The following is a 22392-nucleotide window of genomic DNA, read 5'->3' as shown; positions in this document are numbered from 1 at the left end:
GCTGAAGTCGGATGCTTAACCGACTGAGCCACCTAGTCACCCCTCAACTTTTACTTTTTATTTTCTTCTTCCAAATTTTTATTTAAGTTCTAGTTAATATGTAATGTAATATTGGTTTCAGGAGTAGAATTTAGTGAGTCATCACTTCCATATAACACCCAGTGTTCATCATAACAAGTGTCCTACTTAATACCCATAACCCATTTATCCCACCTCCCTCCATCAACCTTCAGTTTGTTCTCTATTATTGAGAGTCTTTTATGGTTTGCTTCCCTCTCTCCTTTTCCCCTCTTCCCATGGGTTCAACTGTTTTGTTTCCTAAATCCCACATATGAGTGAAATCATACGATATTTGTCTTTCTCTCATTGACTTATTTCGCTTAGCATAATACACTCTAGCTCCATCCACATTGTTGCAAAGGCAAGATTTCATTCTTTTTGATGGCTGTATTTCATTGTATGAATATACCACATCTTCTTTATCCATTTATCAGTCAATGGACAATTGGGCTCTTGCCATAATTTGGCTATTGTTGATAATGCCTCTATAAACATTGGGGTGATGTACCCCTTCATATCTGTATTTTTGTATCCTTTGTATAAAGACCTAGAAATGCAACTGTCAGATCATAAGGTAGTTCTATTTTTAACTTTTTGAGGAAATTTTATACTGTTTTTCACAGTGGCTGCACCAGTTTACATTCCCACCAGCAGTGCAAGAGGTTCCCCTTTTTCTGCATCCTTGCTAACATCTGCTGTTTCCTGTGTTGTTAATTTTAGCCATTCTGACAGGTGTGAAGTGGTATCTCAGTGTGGTTTTGATTTGTATTTCCCTGATGATGAGTGATATTGAGCATCTTTTCATGTGTCTCTTAGCCATCTGGTTGTCTTTCTTGGAAAAATGTCTATTCATGTCTTCTGTCCATTTCTTAACTGGAATACCTATTGTTTGGATGTTGAATTTGAAACATTCTATATGGATTTTGGATACTAACCCTTTATCAGATATGTCTTTTGCAAATATCTTCTCCCATTCCATAGGCTGCCTTTTAGTTTTTTTGATTGTTTCTTTCATTGTGCAGAAGCTTTTTATCTTGATGAAGTCCCAATAATTCATTTTTGCTTTTGTTTCCCTTGCCTCCAGTGATGTGTCTAGTAAGAAGTTGCTACAGCCGAGGTTAAAGAGGTTGCTGTGTTCTCCTCTAGGATTTCAATGGTTTCTTGTCTCACATTTAGGTCTTTCATCCATCCGAATTTATTTTGTGTATGGTGTAAGAAAGTGGTCCAGGTTCATTGTTCTGCATGTTGCTGCTAGTTTTCCCAACACCATTTGTTAAAGAGACTGTCTTTTTTCCATCAAATATTCTTTTTTTAAAAGTTTCTTTATTTTGAGAGAGAGATAGAGGCAGAGAGAGAATCTCAAGCAGGCTCCAGTGCAATGTGGGACTTGAACTAACTGTGAAATCATTACTGAGCCAAAGTCAAGAGTCGAATGGAGAGACTGAGACACCCAGGCTCCCCTTCCATCAGATGTTCTTTCCTGCTTTGTCAAATATTAGTTGACCATATAGTTGTGGTCCATTTCTGAGTTTTCCATTCTGTTCCATTGATCTATGTGTATGTTTTTTCCCATTCTTTGTGTCTTCTTCAAATTCTTTCGTAAGTGTTCTGTAGTTTTCAGAGTACAGATCTTATACCACTTTGGTTAGACTTATTCCTAAGTATCTTATTGTTTTTGGTGCAATTGTAAATGGGATTGATACCTTGATTTCTTTTTCTGCTGTTTCATTATTTGTTTATAAAAACGCAACAGATTTGTGTACATTGATTTTTATATCCTGTGACTTTTTTGAACTCATATATTAGTTCTAACAATTTTTGGTGGAGTCTTTTGGGTTTTCTACAGAGAGTATTGTCATCTGCAAATAGTGAAAGCTTGACTTCTTCTTGGCTGATTTGGATACCTTTTATTTCTTTTTGCTATCTGATTGCTGAGGCTAAGACCTCCAGTACTATGTTAAATAGTAATGGTGAGAGTGGATATCCCTGTAATGTTCCTGACCATAGAGGAAAAGCTCTCAGTTTTTCCCCATTGAGGATGATATTAGCTGTGGGTCTATTGTATATGGTTTTTATTATGTTGAGGTATGTTCCATCAACATCTTTGTTGAGGGTTTTTATCAGGAATCAATTCTGTACTTTGTCAAATGCTTCTTCTGCATCTATTGAGAGGATCATATGGTTCTTACCCTTTCTTTTATTAATGTGGTTTATCATGTTGATTGATTTGCAAATGTTGAACCAGCCCTGTAGCCCAGGAATAAATCCCACTTGATCATGGTGAATAATTCATTTAATGTACTGTTAGATTCGATTTGCTAGTATCTTGTTGAGAATTTTTGCATTCATGTTCATGAGGGATATTGGCCTGTAAAAAAATAAAGAGCACAAAATAAGATAGTAGAAATAAGTACAAATATACCACCAATCATAATAAATATGAATGAATTGTACTTACCAGTTAAAAGACAACACTGTCGGATTGTATAACATCTAGCCAGATATACACCATTTTAAGAGACATACTTAAAGTCCAAACGCATTGTGAGGTATTTTCAGAACAACATTAAACAAGAGCACTTGCTCTTCCTGGCCTTCTCAGATTGTTGAGAGTCAGCATATATATTGTTTTCCCACAAAACATGTAGGCTTTGAGTTGAGAGAGAGATAATATATAATGATAAGGAAGTATCCATTGCCCCTATTTTATTGGAGTAATTTTTTGAATCAAGAATAGATGTTGAATTTTATCAAATTACCTTTTCAGTGTCTATGGAGATGATCATAGACTATTCATTTTGATCCATTGTATATTAAATTATATTAATAAGTGTCCTTATATTAAACCCTTCTTGCATTAGTGGAATAAATTTCATTTGTTCATGCTGTGAACCAGTATGCAGCAGCCAAAATTTTTCTGGTATTTTAATTAGTAGTTTTGCATTGATATTCACAAATAAAGCTGATCTATAGCTTGCTTTTTTGGTCCATATTTTTCAGATTTGTGTGTTACAATTATTTTGGCTCCCTACGAACTCTTTAGAAGTGTCCCCCTTTTATTATAGAAGGGACAAGCGCAAAATAATATAAAGGAAACCAGGACCACATGACAAAATATTAAAAGACAAAAGCAATGAAAACAGTGTGAACAACAGGAAATATACTGGGAAACCTTAGACCAAATATATCTGTCATGTGTACAAAGTCAGGGTAACATTGTCTACTAAAAGACCAAATATATACACTTTGAAATACAAAGTAAAACTGAAAACATAAGAGACAATTTAGAAAGATTAGAAATAGACAGACAAATCATGCCTGACAATTGCAAACAAAAAGAAGTGGGAAGAAAATTTTAACACTTGAAAACGTTGAGTTTGCAATAAGAAACAAATGAGAAAATATAGACAGATTTTTTTAAGATTTTGCTTTTAAGTAACTTCTATACCCAATGTGGGGCTTAAACTCACAACCCTGAGATCAAGAGACACAGGGTGCCTGGGTGGCTCAGTTGGTTAAGCGACAGACTCCTGGTTTCAGCTCAGGTCATGATTTCATGGTTTGTGAGTTTGAGTTCCATGTTGGGCTCCACAGATGGCAGCACGGAGCCTGCAAGGTCTTCTCTCCCTACCTGTCTCTCTCTGCCCCTCCCTGCTCTCTCGCTCTCTCTCTCTCAAAATAAATAAACTTAAAAAAAAAATGAAATACTTAAAAAAAAAAAAAAGAGTCTCATGCTTTACCAACTGAGCCAGCCAGGCACTCTGACAGTTTTCAATTATAAAGTATGAAGTCAAAATTAAGATCTGAGTAGAACTAGATATATATGTCCCAAATAGCACAGCGTCAACATTTATAATAAAAACAAAAACTACAATAAATTAAAAAAATTCAAAAATCTTAAAAATAGGAGATTTTATCTATTGCTCTATAATAGGACAATTGGACAAACAAAAAAGTTAGAGAAGAATTAATATAATAAGGTATATCTAACACATATAAGACTAAATGAATTTGTTAGATCTATAAATAAACAGGACTACATTTAGTTATTAAAAAACAGAATACCATTGGATTGGATCACAGTTAAAGTAGTACTCAAATTAAATTCATTAGCCCAAAATGTTTCTATTAATAAACAAGAAATGCTGTTAAGGGAAAATCAAAGGGGTGCTTGGATGGCTCAGTCAGTTAAGTGTCCAGCTCTTGATCTCAGCTCAGGTCTTGATCTCAGGGTCATGATTTCAAGCCCCATGTTGGGCTCCACACTGGGCATGAAGCCTACTTAAAAAGAGGGAAGCTCATAAAGGTTTTTGCCTTGACAGTTCAAAACTTCATGAAGAGAAGAGCCAGTTTCAGGGACATCATAATGAAGCTGCCCATTAGTCTCCCATCAAAACTGGATCTCTAGCTCACACCATACACAAAAATAAATTCCATATGTAACAAACATACAAACACTTAAAAACCCCAGAAATCATAAAATTAATAAAATTAATAAGAGAAGAAACACCCTGTTAGGGGAAAAACATAAAGATCTTGGCCTTGCCAGTTCTGAAGGACAGAGAAAAGGATTAGGTTAATTAAATACAGAGGGTAGTCATTCTTACCCACAGATACCAGGTGGTTGTAAGTCTATAGCTTCACTTTCCTATTCAGGGCCTTCTGAACAAAGCCCACGTTCTGCCACTCCTCCTGGAAGTCCATAGTCATGTCCTTAAATGTTACTGATCCCTGTTCAACACATACCTGTTCATCTTGAAGAGAGAATTCTCATCATTTTTACCACATTAAAATGTGTAGAATGTTTACTGTGCACCTAGATTTTGCTTGTACTTTATAAGAGAAATGATGTGAAATCCTGCCATCAGCAGAATAGTTACTGGAACAAAATGGAGTCCAAAAAGGGACCCAACCACAAATGGTAATTTAATAATATGATACCAGTGGCATTCTGCATCCATGAAGAAATGATTTTAGATTATTTAAAACCAAGTAGCCATGAGAAAGAAAAATCTAGTCAGAATCTTACCTTGCACCTTACAAAAAATTAATTACACATGTGACAAAAATTTAAACCTAAAATATTGAAACCATAAAACACAGAAAGAAACAATAAGAGAAATACAAGGGAATCAAGAAAATTTTTGTTTATAATTTCTTAGTGGGGTAGACCTTAGAAAGCATTATATAAAACCTAGATAGTATAAAAGAAAATATTGGTTAAGTGTTTCTCTATAAACATGTTTTTTTCCAAGTTATGTGAAAATCTACCATAAACAAAGCAAATAGTAGGACAGAACATATAGTAGATATTTTTTGTCAAGGAAAATACAGAATATAATGAGCAACACACTCACTTTACACAAAGCTACACACAGATAGATGGGCTTCTATGTATATTAAACAAAATCTGGCCAGAGTTTCTTTAGACCAGATAATCATGGTTAGGTTGGGTTGGAGGTCAGGGAATATATTATGGAGGATTTTCCTTTTCCTTTTGTAGAAATGTTTCCTTTCTTAATGTTTACTTATATTGTTTAAATTTTTGCTTCATATATAGTTTATGTTTGTGGAGAAAAAAATGTTTTCCAAGTGGAAGAGCATAGGAGAAGGATTTGCCTTGAGTTGGGGCATAAACTCACAGAGATGACAGCAAAGAAGCCATGGAAAAAAAGGAAAGCCTACCCCCTACCCTGAAGGCATCTGTTAGAAAATTTTTATTAAATACAGCCTCATTGGGAGAATACTGAGCTGAAAATCACTAACCTTTAGAAAGAACAAATAACAGTAAACTTTCGTAGGCTTAAGTACCTGGAAATCTTTACTTCCTTAGGAACTGATTTGTTTTCTCTGTGAGGAGAATGTATATCATATACCTGATCATGTTTGCCTTTTTTTTCACTGTGGTTGCCAGGAAGCTAACAGACAAATGCATGGTTTATATAGAAGTAGGAACATACGAGCTATTCATCTCTTTATTCTCTCTAAATTTCTCTAATCCTATTTTTCAATTATTTGCCCTTCTCCATTTTGTTGTATGGAAAAACAAGTGGGGAATACTATGTTGGGGGTCCCAAAGAGCACTCAGTTACGATGATTTGCTAGAGGGACTCACAAGATTCAGAAAAGCTGTTATACTTATGGTTGTGGTTTATTACAGCACAAGATACAGATTAAAATCAGCCAAAGGAAAAGGTCCATAGGTAGGAGTCTAGGAGAAACCAGGAGCAAGCTTCTAGCTATTCTCTCCAAGTATACAGTCACATAGATAGTGTGAGAAATAAGCCCACTGGCCCAATCAAAGGAGGGACGAGGAGACTCAGAGCACAGTGAGGCGAGGCTTTAATCAACATTCTTGTAAGAGCGGGTGTCTGATGGACAGGCACAGTCAGGGCAGTTACAGCAGACAATTTAATTCCCAGCGTGCAAGTCCCTCCCCTGGTTCCTCATTGGCTGAGTACTACAGAGGTTGCAGCCTTACCGAAAGTTGCCTATGTAAGGCAAAAAGTAGTCTGATTGAAATAAATGTTCATTTCCTGAGGTGACGCAGAGACTTCAGTTCTTTGGCCATGCTCATTGCAAAGCCTGAAAAAATAAGCCCGTAAAACAGAGAGGGGAAGAACCAGGAAGTTAAGGGTCTAAGGGTTTCGGACTCTATGACAGGGCTGGGGGTGGGGGTGGGGTTCATACATTTTCCAATAGGTTGTAAATCTATTGTTAACTAGACAGTACAGCTTTTAATTGGTACTTCTGAAAATGAATCATCTCCCTTACTTCTCACAATTCCTCCTCTTCTTTTCTAAGTTGATTCCATTTTCATTTATATTTCCTTTATTTTTGAGGTCTCGCTCAAACATGTTCAGCAAGTGTTGACTCTCCTCTTCACAGTCAGGTTTATCTTCTAATATGCCCTTATTTGGGGCATAAGGCACAGACATTTGTTTCTAAAGAGGAACCTTATGCCCAAAGGGGTTTGTTGTGGTCAGAAGCTCCCAGCATTGTTCCAAGACATGTTTTTTTTTTTTTTTTTCCACCCAGGGACCTCAGGTCCTAACCTTTCCTTCCCTGCCTACTGAATCCCATCTTATCCTATCACAGTCCCCGCTTTGAACACGTGACTCCTAACTGCCCTTAGGAATTGGGATGATGACTGATCTTAACTGCTTCCTGCTGAAAGGGGGTGATGACAAGGGTACAGCAGTTGGGGCAGGTTCGGAGGCCGATCCAGAGGTCCGAAGTAATGGGAGGGTATTTGGAACGTCTGGGCTAGAAAAATTTTCTCGGATGTCTTCTTTTTCTGGCATATGCGATGGCTTCTACAAATGACATATAAAAAGAATATTAGACCAACAAGCATTATTATTCTAAATGCAATGCCTCCTAGGGAGGAGGTCACACGAGAGGAAGGAAAGATGCATTATAGCCATCCAAAAAGTCCCTGACGTGTCTGGTCATATTTTTTTTTTTAATGTAACTGTAGTTTTTCCTTCCCTTCCATATTTCTTGGGATCTTGTGATATTGTTGGTTAGAATAATTAAGCACCTGAACTAGTTTTTGGTTCTCAATCTGCAAAGATTCCTTTGGCCCTCCAGTTTCCATAGGAACAACTCCATTACACATATTTAATTTTACCTCAAGGAAAGATTGATCTTCGATATCCAGATTACTATAAGTTTAGGCAATTGTTTATCTGTCCTGGAGCTAGTAGCACTACAGTCCTTAATTTAGTCATAATGTCTCTTTCTAGCAAGGGAGAGGGGTTCTCTGGCATTATGAAAAAAGAATGTGAAAAAAAAGTCTCCCCATATGCACCCTGGTGGCCGAGAGAAAAATTTAATCATAAGTTTTCTGAAGATGCCCCTAATCGTTACACCGTGTTTGGACAGTTGGCCAGAAGTGGAAAGGAGGACAGAAAAGGTGGCTCCTGTGTCAAGACGGAAATCAACCAGTTTTCCTTCTATTTTCAGAGTTATCTGAGGCTCTGGGTTTCCAACAGATGGTTGGTTCAGGGGATCCACCCCAAAGAGCCCCAGGTCCCATCAGTTCCTTTCAGAGACACTGGTTATCTGAGACCCCACAGGTTGAGGTCCCCAAGGGCATTCATATTTTCCAGTGACTGTCTCCACACAAGGAGCATGGCTTGCACAATTTAGACCTCGGTTGTCCCCTTTGAGGACATTTGCATTTCCAGTGCCCTGAACGGCTACATAAATGGCACTTGGTTCCAGGACCTCAGGAAGTCTGGACTGACATAATAAGTAAGGCCACGACAATTCATGGGTTCAAGCCCTGCTTTGGGCTCTATGCTGACAGCTCAGATCTTGGACCCTACTTCGGATTTTATGTCTCCCTCTATCTCTGCCCCTCCCCTGCTCGATCTCTCTTTCACTCTCTCAAAAATGAATAAACATTTAAAAAAATTTAAAGTGAATTCAGCTTGTCCCATGATACCTACACTAGCACATATTTTCTCTGAAGCCTTTTTTTTCACGTTGTGGGCCAATGTTACTTTAAATCCACCATACACATTGTTGCCACTGTGTACTAATGGCCTGACTTTAGTTAGGATACATGTTTTTTACTCCAAAATTTTGGGACCTCCACTAGCATTAGATAAGTGGTAAGAACATCTAGATGTAATTTAGTCTTAATATGCCATCAGGCCTCCAATAAGCTTCTTCATCTCAGAGAGGGACTGTCCTGCAGGGAATTTGGACCCACAACGTGATACCTACTGCTTTATTCCCTATCTGAAACCCACTCTCCACCCCCCCATTCTGTTTAGTAGCTTTTTGTCCATAAGAACAAGAGTAGTGTACACTTGTGTATAACACACTGTGGTATAGCAGGCATGCTACTTCTGTATTCTGTCCATTATAATCAGGGACCTTTATAAGCATTCTATCATAAAGGTTCATAGCGACACAAAAATATGTCTGCCAGGAGCTGTACACAACACATTCTGATGGCCTGGTAGGCAGTAGTTCTCATAAATACCTTCCCAAATGATACACTTTGTAGTATATGTACCCTGAGGACTAGAGTCAAAAGAGACTGCCACATTAGAGTTCCATTCAGTTGTGAACAATTAATTGGTCCATTTCATCATGATATGGTATGACCAAAACATATCCCAGAGTGATATTACTCTGGTTGCAAACTTCTATTTGACCCCTTCAGGTTCCCAAAGCAAGAGTGGACTTAAGAAACATATAGCTTCACCTTTTTAGGCATCTGGTATAATTGTGTTAAGAGACAATAGGGGTGCCTGGTCGGTTGGGGGTCCAACTTCTGTTCAGTTCATGATCTTGTGGTTCATGGGTTTGGGCCCTGCATTGAGCCTGCTTCGGCTCTCTCTGCCCCTCCCCGGTTCGTGCTCTATCTCTTTCTCTCTCTTTATCTCTCTCAAAAATAAATATTTTAAACGAGAGACAATGTCATTCTTTTGCTCCAAGCCTTTCTCAAGGCATCAATGTAATATTGATTTCCCTCATTGCATAAACCATTCATTGCATAACCATTTATTCATTCCTTTTCCCTTACTACCATTCCTCCTCTCCATTTGTCATTGATTTTAACCCAAACTTTTCCACCTTTGGAAAAAATATTAAGGTCATCCAGTGTGCTGGCCCAGATTGCCAATAGCAGTGCCAGTCTAGCAATGTCTCACTTCTCAGTCCATTTGCATTCACATAGGATAGGGTTTCATGAGTACAGAACTAGTGGGCTATTTTGACCTCTAGGTATTCATGCTGGTATTGACACCCAGGTATTCATACTGGTTTCTTAGATACTTTGTGTCCTTTTCTGGCTGGAAAAATAGGGATCCATGGTGATAAGTCACACCTTATTTAGTTCAGTGATATGGACATTTGTCTGTTGTAGCATGGTAGTAAAGAGTTAGTTTTTTCTGGAAAATACATGTTTCTTTGCCCATCTGTAAGGCCTCTTCTGATTTTCTTTGGCTTCCCTGAACTCGGGATTATGCATGGGAATTGCCTCAGCTCCCCAAACCCATGGATTTGGTGTGGGAATTCTCTTAGCTCCCTAATTCCTAGAGATTAAATGTGGAGGTTCACTTGGCTCTTCTCCCCAGAAATTGCACATGGGGGTTCCCTTGGCTGTATGTCCTGGAGATTGCATGAAGAGTTCCCTTAGCTCTCCAAGTTTTGTTTAACTATCTGTTAATCCCATGGGTAATTCATTCTTTTAAGTATCTTCCTTCTTCTTTTTCCTTGTTTACTACATGCTTTCTTGTTACTGCACTTACTCAGTTTAATATCTTCATAAATAGGAAAAATTTACCAAAGGCAATTTGGAACTTCAATGACCTCTGGAAAATGTGAGGTCTTCCCAAACTGGCTCATTTAGGACCTGTAACTTCCTATTACTTTCATTCGTTCTTCTTCCTTTTATTGCCTTTGATTTTCCCTTTAGCTCCCTTAACTCCTTTGATCTGTCCCCCTTCAACATCCTGCCAGACTGCTCTGTTCCCACTCCAGCTTCTCAATCTCCTATAGTCACTAGAGCTTTTGGCTTCTTGCCTCCACTGGGGGACTCTCAAGGGCCTCAAGAACCCCAAAAGCAACCACCTGAAGCTGAAAAAGCTAACTAGAAACAGACTGGATATTTTATATACTTGGTCTTTGGAGACGCCTAGATGGCTTCTTGGTGTCTTTTTGGTCCTTCACCCCAAATTTATTCCACAGCCTCCATAAGATTACATATCAGGTCAAAGAAGATGTTGGGAAACTTTAACCTTCTTATTGAATGGGTAACCTCAACTTGTACATCTGCCAGAAACACAATCCTGATAAAAATACAAAGTGGAACAAAGACAAGGACCAACTCTGTTACATACATCAAGAAGTTTTGTATTTCTATGTTTATGCCTGACTTGTGGCTAAGATTTTAGAAATTTTGTGGCTATAAGATCTTTATTTGAATCTGCCTGTATGTTATATATGTGTGATTTTTTTCTGCCTTCAGATGGTTTTACCAAATTGTTCAGATATCCTGACAACACTTGATATTTTGCCTTCACAAAATATAATTCTAATTTATATGTTTTACACCTAAAACTGACTTTGGGATTTCCTAGAGGGTCACTGGAAAATCACAAAGGATTTGTTCTTTCACTTTGTAAATAAAGTGCTAAAAATCATTAGGTGTACTTAATATTAATTTTTTAATGTTTATTATTATTTTTTTTTAATTTTTTTTCCAACGTTTTATTTTATTTTTGGGACAGAGAGAGACAGAGCATGAACAGGGGAGGGGCAGAGAGACAGGGAGACACAGAATCGGAAACAGGCTCCAGGCTCTGAGCCATCAGCCCAGAGCCTGACGCGGGGCTCGAACTCACGGACCGCGAGATCGTGACCTGGCTGAAGTCGGACGCTTAACCGACTGCGCCACCCAGGCGCCCCGTTTATTATTTTTTTTTGAAAGAGAAAGAGACAGAGTGTGAGCAGGGGAGGAGCAGAAAGAGAGAGGAAGACACAGAATCTGAAGGAGGCCCCAGGCTCTGAGCTGTCAGCACAGAGCCTGATGCGGGGCTTGAACTCATGAGCTGTGAGATCATGACCTGAGCCGAAGTCAGACGCTTAACAGACTGAGCCACCCAGGCACCCCGTTAATATTGTATAAATTAGTATATAAATTGTATGAGAAGTGTTGTCAAAAAAATACTTATCCCTCCCTAGATTAAAATTATTTGGGTAAAATGTTATTAATATAAATATTTCAAAAAATCATATAAAGTTCCTAGAGACTTGTGATTGCCCTCACTGACCATGAGATGTTTCCATTTATTAGAGTACATGTTGTTTTGCCTTATATTAGGCAGCAATAATACAATTTTATCAGTCAAAATTTCGATTATTAAGAAAATCTTAACCTGGTCACAATTTTTCTTGATAAAACCTAAGTATATTCAAAGGCAGTGATTTCTGGTTGGGTATTTACATCACTTACCCACAGTTTTATTAATATACAGATATTTAGCACCTTTTCTTTGGCTCCTAAATCTCATAGTTACAAAAATGTTCTTATTGTCATATGTATATTCTCTCTCTGGCTTAAAACTTCCCCTTGGAAAAAGGCTGCTGTTATTATGGTTGCTAAACTTTTATCAGGACAAATGTTCTGCATACAGAGAATTCCACCGGAATTCTTTCAAGTGACTGAGAGACCAATTTCACCAGTAAAGCCATCCAAGAAATCCAGTGAGTTCTTCCTTTATCACAAAAATTACATTGTCTTTATCATCTCCACTCATTTGGAATGATAGAGCTAATGGATTATTAAAATTAAAGCTTGCTAAACTGATTGAAGAACTCAAATTCCCATGGCTTAAGGTTTTACCCTTATCCCTCATTGCCCTCCAGTTCTCTTTTGCTGGGTCACGTGAACTGTCACCATACAAAATAACTGGCCCTTAAAATTCCTTATTCTGTCTTGACTCTTGAAGATTCTAATCTGCTCATTCAGACATTTTAAAATACTGCAAGGAATTTATTAATTATACCCAAACTTATCTTCAACAGATTGTGTCTGTTTTTCCCCAGCTCTCCCATGCGAACCACATAGAAACCAGAGACAGTTCTTTAAAGGCAACATCGCCAAAAAAAAAAAAAAGAAGAAAGAAAAGAAAACTACTCTTGAACCCTGTTAAAGGCCCCTGCATTGTCCTCTTTTCATCACTAACATTGCTGCCAAACCCTAGGGGGTCAAACCCTGGAATGATGTTTCTCAACTGAAAAGATATTAAAAACTACTCTAGATGGAAGTCCATCCCAACTAGAGGCTTTATACTGAGGGTCTCTAAAAAGCCCCCAGAAGCAGGCATTGCCACAAGGTAGATTGCTTTCCCAAGAACTTCAGACCAAGTAGATGACCTCACAAGGTGGTCAGCTTTCACCCAAGATGTCAGAACAAGACTCTAGGATTTTCTTTTTTTTTCTTTTTATTTGAGAGAGAGGGAAAGAGAGAGAGTGTGTATGAGAGGGGGAGAAGGGCAGAGGGAGGAGAGGAAGGCAGAGAGAGGGAGAGAGAATCTTTGGTAGGCTCTATTCTCAATGCGGAGCCAGATGTGGGGCTTCATCCCACAACACTGGGATCATGACCTGAGCCAAAATCAAGAGCCAGACGCTCAACTGACTGAGCAACCCAGGTGCCCCTATTGTAGGATTTTTTTTGCATACTTCCTATTCTCACCATTTTTTACTGTTCTTCATAATATCCTCTTTTTTCTCTCCCCATTCAAGGTAATCTTTGCTATTCACATGTCTCCCTCCTTTGCAACCTCAGTTTTCCATAATGAGTCTTCATTTGTATTATATTCTTTTCCCCTTCACCCAAGCTATTCTTTCCTTTAACAATTCCACCGTCCCTGCAAAGACCCTCAGAATCTATGACATTCCTTTACTCAACTCATAGAACAGTCTCACAATCTCACTTTTCATTTCTGGTTATGTGTTCCCTTCCCTTTTCTTCAGGAGCCTCCAGTTTTCCCTAAATTCCTATGCTGGTTCATATTTAAGGGCATCGTTTGTGCTATCACTCAGGGGTGCTTTAGCTTTTCTCCCTAGTTAAGGAATCTCTTTATATCTAGGGAGTATCTATTGAGTATACCTCAATAATTTTCAAAAAAGGGAATCTATGCTTAACCAGATTGGTTTCTTTTTTCATCTTAAGTACTCTATTACTTCTTTTTTTATTAAAAAATTTTTTAATGTTTATTTTTGAGAGATAGAGAAAGACAGAGAGAGAGCAAGAGGTAAAGGGGCAGAAAGAGAGGCAGACACAGAATCTGATGCAGGCTCCAGGCTCTGAGCTGTCAGCACAGAGCCCGATGTGGGACTCAAACCCATGAACTATGAGATCATGACCTGAGCTGAAGTCAGACGCCCAACTGACTGAGCCACCCAGGTGCCCCTCTCTTTTTTTAATCCTTATTTTTGAGAGAGAGAGAGTGCACAAGCAGTGGAGGGGCAGAGAAGGGAACAGAATCCAAAGCAGTCTCTGTGTTGATGGCAGCAAGGCCAATGTGGGGCTTTAACTCACGAACTGTGAGATCATGACCTGAGCTGAAGTTGGATGCTCAACCATCTGAGCCACTCAGGTACCCCTCTATTAATTCTGATTTAAGTTTTCCAGACTCTAGCTGAGCCAAAAGGTCTATAAAATCATGTTACATCTATAAGCTTAGGCAGACTTCAAGCCCCAGAAGGAGGCTGTGGCCTTCTCTTCTCATCATGTTCTCAAGAAATCTTAGAACAAGAGGCTAAGAGACTGGGAGTAAATCTAAAAACAATTGCTGCAGCAAATCATGTATGGGCAACCTGCATACTTAGAGCTGCTGCTGCTGTGTAGGCCACTCCAAAGTTTGCCAGAATTCCTGCATCTTCCATGCTCTGCTACAGGAAATAACCATGACTGTGAACAATCTTTCCAAAAATACCAGTATGATTGCCAAAGAACTACAGGAACTCTAACAATTGTCTAGCATTGGACATGATCCTGGCTTTTCAAGAGGGCACTTGTTCAATGGTTGGAAGGTACTAGTGTGCATGTACTCCCTGAAGCCTCCCTGATGTTTATGCCATCCCCAAAACCATTCAGACATTTCAGGAAATTCTTCAGATTGCCACTGTCATCCTCACTCCACTATCTGAATATGCTTCAGGCCCAATGTTTAGGAGTCTTCTTGACTGCATCTCTCTAAACCTCAAATCTTAATTTTATTTCTTTATTTAACCTTTAATAACCATTATTTTATTTTATTCCTAGGTATATCTCTTGTTAACTGCTTTATCGCTAAGACTCTCCAACAGGTGGCCACCTGACAGCACAATCAACAGATGATACAGTTGTCGGTCCTTTAGGAACAACAAGAACATGAAGGCCAGCACCTCTTGAAACTATTTGCACTAAACTTCCCAATGACTCTTATTCCATCCCCTAGTAGTGCTAAAGGACAGACTTTGTATTAAACAACAGGGGGATTAAGTGTTCAAAATTACCTATTGCTTGCCCTCTGCTTTGTCTTGACCCAACTTTAGTTAGGCTTCTTTTTTCCTACAGATTCCTGAACTCTGCTTGTCTCCAAGCCTGAGCAAACATGCAAAAAAGTGGAATGTACCCTCGTCTCAACTTCTCCTGGGAATTGACTGACAAAAGCCAGGTACCACTTGTCATTTTCTCTTTCTTTTCCAACTTCTCCTACAAAGATTCAGCTTATCTTTGCTTGCCTCCTCCTTACCCTATAAAACAAATTTTTTCTCCCTTATTTTGAGACCCTTGTAAACTTATGGTCACAGCTCTCTTCCAACCAACCACCTCCACCACTGAAATAGTCTCTTTCCTTCCTTGCAATAATCCTTTTGGAAAAAATGTTTCCCCCTACTAAATCCTGATTTGTTTTTCTTTGACAACCAACATGAAACAAGATGTATTAATAAGGGACCAGACTTCTCTTTCAGCAGCCAATAGGTAAATCTAGGGCTATACTGTTGTTTAACACCATGGCTGCTAAAGTATGGTGAGATTCAGCCAAGAGTTTCAGTCCTTGGGCAATTTATTTAATTTGTGTGGATAACTCCTAGGACACAGCTATCTGAGTTTCTTCTCATTGATGTGTGGTGTCTTGTACATATGCTATTCTTATTGCTTCCCCCTATTCCAATTAGTGATCAGGGTAATATTTGGAAAACTTGTTTGTAGTGTTGGAGAGTTGTGGCTAGTGTGGTTGCTGAGGGCAAGTTATAAGGGAGTTTGCTGCTGAGGAAAAATCCGCTGGAATTTTGACTCAAATCCAGTTTCCAGTGTTGGACAAGGGGAAGCTTGTAAAAGGGTAGCCCTTTGCAAGGCATTCCCTTACAGGTCCACCAGGCTCCCTCTGTTGCTTGTATTCTGTGTTCCTGTGAAGGCAAGTTGTGTGGCTTAATGCAATCCCAGGTGGTGTTAATAGATGTTTGTGTGTTATCTACCTCATATTCAGCACCTGGGTCAAATCAATTGGTTATGGGCTCAGACCATGACTAGCCACATATCTGAAGTAAAAGTTGGCCCATAGGGTTAGAAGACACCTGTGAGTCAAAAGCTATATGTTAGAGTCCAGCTGAGCCAGAATGGGTGTTGTTGGTAGTAGTAGAGATAGGAGGAGGAGGAGTGCTAGCCTCAGTGTTGGTGTCTGTGGTCATGTTAGTAGCACTGGCTGACCTGAATAGTCAATGGTGTGGTTCTTATGGTCTCCATCCTGACCTGTGTTTCATGTCACCCTGTGGTGTGCTTGTGGCATGTTATTTTCAGACAGACTGTGTCAGCTGGAGGGTGTAAATTGCCAGGACAGGGTGATCTATAAGTGGGTGTGTAGTTCACACTGGTGACGGTAGGAAATTCTCAGGTAAGGAGGAGGCATAGCACCTCATAGCAGAGGTGAAAATTGAGGGTCATCTGGGGGCAGCTGTGGTGGGAGGGATGAGAGAGAGAGATTTGATTGTCCCCCTTTGGAATCAGCCAAATGGTGTTACCAGTCTAGGAGTGATTAGTTCCACCTCTTGGTTGTTTTTAACAGGTCTAGGTTTGTTCCATGATGTTTTTAGTGGAGTATGTGGGGCAGCAGATGAGGACACTTCTCTCTCTCTAGACAGTGCTGAGGAGTAGAAGCAGGCTGAGAGGATGGTCCCAGAATCAGTGGTCCATAGCAGGTCCCTGTCAGGATGGAGGGGAAAGTGGCTAGGCTCTGTATTTTCTCTGAGGGATAAAGGAAAAGTACCAAGTGGACATTGCTTTGCTGTGGGTGGCAATGTCAGGGCCCTCATGTCTGGTAAAACTGCTAATGAGGTTGTGTCCACTTGTGGATGTGTACATTAGCAGAGGTCATAGCGTCTCTATTGGTGGTTTCTTCATTTGTTGTAAACTTTAATATGGTGCAGTTATGCCACCAGGGTGTGAATTTGATATAATCAGGACTGTGGGCAGTACTTTTGAACCTGAGGGGCCATTGTCCTCCATGTTCTCTTAGGAGCCCTCATTTTAAAATACCATTATGTCTTCCTATACCTGCTGCTGTAGGGCAATAGGGTAGGTGAAAAACCCAAGCACTGTTATTTTATAATGCTTGTTGCATTTTCTCTGCAGTGAAACATGAGCCTTTATCTGATTATATAACTCATGGCACTCTGAAAGTCTGTAAGGCTGTTGTGTAAACGCTTTGATAACATTAGCAGAGGTTGGTGCCCTGTATGGGTAAGCCAATAGAAGGTCCATGTCAATATCCACCATTGTTAAATCATATATAGTATTTCCTGTCACTTCAGGGAAAGGCCTGATGAAATTGATTTGCTATTTAAGATATAGCCCTCCTCCTTTGTAAATCTTTCTCCTGTGAAGTAGGTCCAGGGTCTAGATTTCTGGCGTCTGGTGTAGTCCCTAATGGCTTTGTTTAAATATCTTTTTGCTGCATAGGTTCCTCTACTAACAATTCATTAAAAAAAGAACAATCCATTTTTACAACCACATGATGTCCAAATGCCCTGACCTCTCATGTGTCCACTGATGAAAGGGGTAGGGTGGTTCCTCCCAAAGGTCTGGAGACGCCCCTCTTTCTGGAGCCGTACCTTCTTTGGTGATTTTGTTAATTCACAAGGTTTGGCATTGTAGCATGCCTCCTCTGTTACCTGTTTGGCATAAACAGTATGGTGTACCCAGATGGGATAGTGGGAGCTGATGTGATTTCTTTATACCTCTATATCCCAAATGTCATTGGCTTGTATTTTTTAGCCCTGATTTTGCCAAAGTCCTGACTGAGTAGGTAGGTCATTAGCCACTGACCAGGAGTCAGTAAAAATGTAAACTTTTGGAACACATTTGTCAAAGTCATACTCTTTTGCTAGGGGTACTATGCATGGTTCAGCCCACTGGGAAGTTTGGTATTTCCCCCATATGGACTTTGAAATGTCTGAAATAGGAGTTACAGGCTGTAGCTAACCATTTTCTGGTCCTTTATATCTCATGCCTACTCCATTGGTAAAGGAACACCACTGCTTTTCTTGTTTTGAGAGTGTTGACCATCCTCTCTGTTGTCTCCATTGAGCAAGGGCAGAGGTGTTTCTAGGATTTGAAAAAGTTAGCTTCATTGACAGGGTATGTAGCTATTTCCTCATAGAGTTTATAACACTCCAGTAGGGCTGGGTTTAGCTGCACCCTTAGATACCATTTCCATTTTAATAAGGAGGCCTCTGTTGCTGATCTGATTTTTATGGGAAACTTTTTCCTTAATGCGGCACAGGAGTGCCTTGTGCACTGTCAGGAGTTGCCTCTCTAGTAGCAAATACATTTGGGCTGAGACTGAGAGCTGCTCACTGCAAAAGCCCATGGGTAGGAGTTTGCCTGTCCATTTGGTCCAGAGGCCCCGGGAAGTAAGTTTTATGGTGGCAGAAACTTTTAATGTATGTCCTGCCCTTGGGGCACTAGTAGGAAAGCTGAAGTGATATTCCCTTTTAGTTTATCTAGTGCCTGTTGTTACTCAGTTCCCCACTGAGTATGGAAGACTTATGGACTACCCAATAATAGGGCCTAGCAAATAGTTAAGGTCAGGAATGTGTTGGCACCAAAATCAGAACTTTTCTAGCAAATGTTGAGCCTCCTTACTGATATGGGAGTTTGGAACACTAGAGCTTTTCTTTTACCAGACTGGAAATAGTTGCCCTTCTCAGTTCCAAATATAGCCTCGCATCTAACAGACCAGGAGGACCCTTGTATCTTATGGGAGGACAATTGCTCATCCCCTCTCGGTGAGGTGTTCATTCAGGGGTTGTGACAGCCCATGAGACAGAGTATTGGCTAAGTCCAGTGAAGAGGATGGCATCAATATGATGCCAAAGTCAAATTTTTGGTGGGATGGGGGGCAGGCATCTAGGTCTTGTCCTCAAAACCCACGTGCAATGGCAAGGCCATTGAAATCCCTCATGGGCAACCAGAAAAAGGTCTATGGTTGACCCTTCATTCAAATGTGAAGGCAGATTGTGGTCCAATCTCCTATGATATTTTCACTGAATGGAACATGTTAGCCAGGTCTGTAACTCCAGACCATTTACCCATGTTATTTTGAATGTTTTCCATTAATGGGGTGATATATGATAGAAGAGTTCTAATGAAGGGGAAAGCCTTGTTTAAGCCTCTATAATCAATAATCAGCCTCCCATCACTAGTAGAGTCTGTAAGCACAGGCCATAATGGAGAACTGAATGGTGAGACTGTAGGTACCTCTTGTTTAACTACATCGGCCATGACAGATGTCATCCTTCAGTGCCTTGCCAAAGCTGTTACTGTGGTGTATTTACTACCCACACTGATAGGGAATGTTAACTGATTCCCCTGGCTGGCACCCATAAGACTGAGTTATGGTCAGTTACCTGAAGACTGAGATGGTCCATTCCAATAATGGAAACAAGTATAGTCTCCAAAGGAACAGCTGGGGAAGAAACATCTTTTAGCAAATCTGGGCCAATTTTATTTTTTATTTTGTTTCACACCCCGCTGGGCCAATTTTGATAGTTGTTATAATTTTCCCTTTAATTAATTCTCCTCCCAAGCTTGTCACCTCCTTTGGAGGGTCCCTTTGAAGCATGAGTACTCCCTGTGATTAGGGAGGTTTGAGCACCCATGTCCAACAGGACCAGTCAGTGTATTTATTTTTTGGAGCCCAAACTACAGTTAATATGATACAAGGGAGATTTTCTTTTAGAACGGTCTTCACTTCTGTGGCAGCTGGATCTCTGTGTGGGGGCTGTCCTGGGCACTGATGGAGATCAGAGGCAGGTACTGAAGGTGAGGCTGCCTCTGAAGGGGAAGCCTACTATAGCTTGTAATCTAAGCCTAGTATGGTAATTGCTCCACTTATTTATTAGAGGACATCCAATTTGAGACCCTCTTGTCCCCTAGGGTTCAATAAAATCTGTGGTGGTTAAGTTTATGTGCAAACTTGACTGGACCATGGAGTGCCAAGATATTTGGTCAATCATTATTCTAGGGGTGTCTGTGAGGGTGTTTCTGGATGAGATTACATTTGAATCAGTAGACTGAGTACAGCAGGTTGTCCTTCCTGGTGTGGGTGACCCTTATGCAATCAGTTAAAGGCTTGAATAGAATAAAAAGGCTGACCCTCCCATGAGTAGGAGGGAATTTCTTCCTGCCTGACTCCCTTGAACAGGGACTTTGTTTTTTTCTGCTTTTGGACTCAAACTGAACCACTGGCTTTTCCTAGGCCTTGAGCCAGCAAGTCTTTGGACTGGAACTATGCTGTTGGCTCTCCTGGGGCTCCAGCTTGAGGACTGTAGATCTCAGGACTTGCCAGTGTCTGTAACCATGGGAGCCAATTCCTCATAACGAATCTCTTTCTATATGTATAAATCCTATTAGTTCTGTTTCTCTGGACAATCCTGACTAATATATAACCTGTCTTGTTTTCTTAGGGTTCACGCTTAAGTAGAGGCCTGGCTGTAGGTGGTTTGTTTGGCTCAGGAGGGGGGAAGCTTCACTGTTGATAGTAATTTTGATTTAGTCAGGTGGCTTAAACACTGAGGTTTTTTTTTTTTTATGAGTTTCTATTAAATTCAGGGCAGCTATGGCTTCTTGTACTGTTTCTTCATTAGCCATCATTACCAGTAAAGAGGACTTACATTTGTCAGGAGCCCCCCCTGAGAAACAACGGTGTGGACTCAGGATTCAATTCAGCCTCCTCTGACTTGCTAAGTCATGCTGCACACCATCTGTTACCTGATAAGCCCACTCCAGCATCCCCAGCTGATGGAAGAGATCTTTGGCCTCAGCTAGCATTTTCTATTGACAGTCTGCCCAGGTGGCTCTAAAGCCTCATGTAGGTGGGTGGTCCTCTAAGCCATAAAAATCCACATCAGCAAGGTATATGTGGGGCACCTGGGTGGCTCAGTCAGTTAAGCATCCGACTTCAGCTCAGGTCATGCAGTTCTTGAGATTGAACCCCCTGTGGGGCTCTGCACTGACAGGGCAGAGCCTGCTTTGGATCCTCTGTCTCCTTCTCTCTCTGCCCCTCCCCTGCTTGCTCTCTCTCTCTCAAAAATAAACATTAAAAAAACAAGGTAGATGTAAACAGGGGTCCAAAGCCTCCTCTGGGGGTCCTTCCTACTTTCCCCATCAGTTGTGTGGGAGCCTTTAGTAGGGATTCCATTTTTCCTTCCATCCTGTACTATGGTACCAACTCTTTTTTTTTAAATAAATGCATAAGTGCAATGAAGTAGTTTCTATGTGCATATTTGCTACATTATCTGTATCCATGTGTATGTGTAAGACAGTGAGCAGATCCTGTGTGTATGTGAGAATGTGTTTGTACATAAAACTGGCTTTATACTTATATGTGTCCCAGCATATGAAAATGAGCATATATGAGAAAAAGGAAGTGTGTGTCTAGGAGGTCAAGAGAGGGGGTTTGGCCATGCATGTGTATTTCCCAGTGTACATCTGGGTGTATGAATGCACACATCTGTATCCGTGGTGATACACTTCCATATGAGTTCAGGTGTTACCTTCATTGCTGGTATGCTGCATATATGAGCGTGTGTGTTTTATTAATTTTTTAGTATATTTGTCTTTATTTGCAAGGTTTCTTTATTTTTTTAATGTTTATTTATTTATTTTTGAGAGACAGAGGGAGAGAGACACAGAGACACAGAATCCAAGGTAGGCTCCAGGCTCTGAGCTGTCAGCACAGAGCCCAATGCAGGGCTCAAACCCACCAGCCATGAGGCCATGAGATCATGACCTGAGCCCAAGTCAGACGCCCAACTGATTGAGCCACCCAGGCATCCTGTAGTCTATTGTTTCTATTTCAGCTCCCCTTAGGTGCAACTCCAAGCAAGTGAGTGGGGGGGGGGGGAGGAGGAGAAAGAGGAGTCCCCTCCTTTAAATGAAAACCAGCTTCTCTTTCTTAACCCTCCCCTCTTGTCTCTTGTATCTATATTACCTTGCAGGTAGGTGGTCATGGGGAGAGGGTAGATTTTCTTTTCCACTACCATGGTGGTATCATGCTGCCTGTTCCTCTAAAGGGCACCAGTCCTCTTCTCCCAGCTCCTCCCCTCCATCTTGTCTCCCTCTCCTGGTGAGAAGCCACCAAGGGGAAGATCTAGCATACCTCTCCTGGTTTGGAGCCTCTGCTCAGCAGGACAACTCCCTGCACAGGAGTCCCAGAAGGACCAGGAATATAAACTTCTTCATCTTTAGTCACTTTAATGCCTTAGCCACCTCAACCCAAGGGGGGTCTGGACACCCCTCCAGGGAGGAACTAGAAT

General features: G+C 40.4%; 1 long non-coding RNA gene across 1 annotated transcript; it reads right to left on the bottom strand.

Annotated features, from left to right (window-relative positions):
- Window positions 1–86: 86 nt before the first annotated feature.
- Window positions 87–22049, bottom strand: LOC123594967. Its single transcript, XR_006710964.1, has 3 exons — window positions 22037–22049; window positions 5410–5416; window positions 87–217 (listed from the first exon to the last, which is right to left on the bottom strand). It is a non-coding gene; the product is annotated as an uncharacterized LOC123594967 (long non-coding RNA).
- Between the last annotated feature and the right edge of the window lie 343 nt (window positions 22050–22392).

This window comes from Leopardus geoffroyi, chromosome X, assembly GCF_018350155.1.
Source record: "Leopardus geoffroyi isolate Oge1 chromosome X, O.geoffroyi_Oge1_pat1.0, whole genome shotgun sequence".
Lineage (NCBI taxonomy): Eukaryota > Metazoa > Chordata > Mammalia > Carnivora > Felidae > Leopardus > Leopardus geoffroyi.
Note: the sequence above shows the minus strand (reverse complement) of the source record. Positions and strands in the feature narration are given on the sequence as shown.